The following is a 2,500-nucleotide window of genomic DNA, read 5'->3' on the forward strand; positions in this document are numbered from 1 at the left end:
ATACTTACTTAGTATTCATTCACTCTAATCTTCTTTTTATTTTATATTTATTTACTGCATTTAATATTTTTTTATTTAATATTTATTCACTATATTCAATATTTATTTACTATCTATTCACTACAATCTTCATTTTATTTAGCATTTATACGCTATATTTAATTTTTTTTTCATTTAGTATTTATTCATTCTATTTAATCTTTTTTAATAGGTATTTATTCATTTTATTAAATTTTTTACTACAATTTATTTAAAATAAAAAATAATATGAATATAACCCAGATAAAATATCTGTGATTACAATAACATTCATAAAGAAACAAAGCATTTAAAAATAAAATGAACAAAATAAATTCGATAATTATATAAAGGTAAAAAATGTAAAAAAATAAATTACAATCTAGCAAAAACTAAATAAGTAAAAAAAAAAAAAATAAATAAATAAAAAAGTGAAAAAATAACCCTTGGTCGCTTACAACAATATGTAAGCCTTCACAGAAGAATGAACGAAAAAGGCGAGACAGAAGAACATAGGCGATGTATTAAAGAAACGAAAATGTATAAACGTACGAAGCCACAAAAAGGGAAATAGTCCAATTCATAATTCCTCATTGAATGCGGGGAAAACCCCTTTTATTTTTCCCACAGGCTAAGAACGGCAATTTTTTTTATTTTGCACAAGTTGCAACATATCCAGTTGCCCCCTTCACGCGGCCACTTCATTTCGCCTGCAATAAACAGGTGATAAACGTCACAATAAGGTAATGGAACCGTTTCTTACAACCCAGCATCCAATACTATTCCCTTGAAGGTTTTAGGGGGGATATGCGCAGCAGTAAGGATGTTTTTCTTTTTCACTCTTATTCTATATCTATAGATCTAGATTATACATTATTAATGTATATGTATATGCATAAGTATATATATATACATTATATATATTTGTGTTTGTGTGTATCATATTCATATAATATATATATATATATACACATATAATACACACAAATATATATATATATATATATATATATATATATATATATATATATATATAGACATATATGAACATATATATAAATATATATGCGCACATATATAAATAAAAACAAGCCTTCAACACTGGCAGCCATCTTGTTTCCCAGAGACAAGCAGAGGACCAGTGAAATGTCAAAGACCAATAAAAATAAAAATAAAAACTACCATTATCTCTCTCTCTCTCTCTCGTCTCTCTCTCTCTCTCTCTCTCATTTCCATGGCGCGAACTACACATAGCATGGTGCAACTGTCCCTCACTAAAAAAAGAAGAAAAAAAGAAATCCTGTCATATCGAGGTTACTCGAAGCTGCCACAGAACAAACTAAACTGACCCGGAGGAGAGAGAGAGAGAGAAGAGAGAGAGAAGGAGAGAGAGGGGGGGGGCAAAGGGGGGGGGGCAAACAAACAAACAAACAAACAAACGAAGGCCGAGTGGATGAGGCATAAAACTTTATTTACGTGCATCATCCGAGGAATCTGGACGGCGGATTCACAAACGCTTGTTTGTCTGTGTTTGTTTGACACCAGCTCACAAACGTCTGTTTGTTCGTGTTTGTTTGCCTCCAGCTCGCAAAAACCACATTCACTCACGACTACTTCGGTACTGAAGGCTACTCATGGAAGGGTGGGGAATAAACTGTCAGAAATTGGAGAAATAAACTGATAAAAATTGGAGGAATAAATTGATGAAAAAATTGAGGAATAACTTGACAAAAATTAGAGAAATAATTGGAAAAAAATTGGAGGAATAAACTGACAAAAATTAGAGGAATAAGCTGACAAAAATTGGAGAGATAAACTGACAGAAACTGGAGGAATATATGGATAGAAATTGGCGGAATAAACTGACAAAATTTGGGGAATGAACTGGCAAAAATTGGAAGAATAAATTGAGAAAAATTGGATGAATATATTGAGAAAAATTGGAAGATTAAATGGAAAAAATTGGGGAATAGATACACAAAAATTGGAGTAGTAAATGTACAAAAATTGAAGGGATAAATTGAAAAAAAATCATAGTAATTAATTGGCAAAAGCTGGAGGAATAAATTGACAAAAACTGGATGAATAAATTGAAAAATAAATTGGGAGGATTAATTTGACAAAAATGGGGGAAAATAACTGACAAAAATTAGTGAATGTATGGCTGGCTCTCTGTGAATACGTCAGGATATTGTCAAGGTCTCTCTCTCTCTCTCTCTCTCTCTCTCTCTCTCTCTCTCTCTCTCTCTCTCTCTCTCTCATTTTTGTAGTTATTTTTACACTAACTTTTGGTGAATACTTCTATGGTTCTTGCATGAATATTACCAATGCTATTTCAAATAAATATAACTTAGCAAAATACATACATACATATATGTATACGTACATATACATATATGTATATATATATATGTTTGTGTCAGGGTGTCTGTGTGTACGTGTATGAATACAGAACTATAACAAGTGAAATTAAAAATATTCC

Source organism: Macrobrachium nipponense, chromosome 8 (assembly GCF_015104395.2).
Source record: "Macrobrachium nipponense isolate FS-2020 chromosome 8, ASM1510439v2, whole genome shotgun sequence".
Classification (NCBI taxonomy): Eukaryota; Metazoa; Arthropoda; class Malacostraca; order Decapoda; family Palaemonidae; genus Macrobrachium; species Macrobrachium nipponense.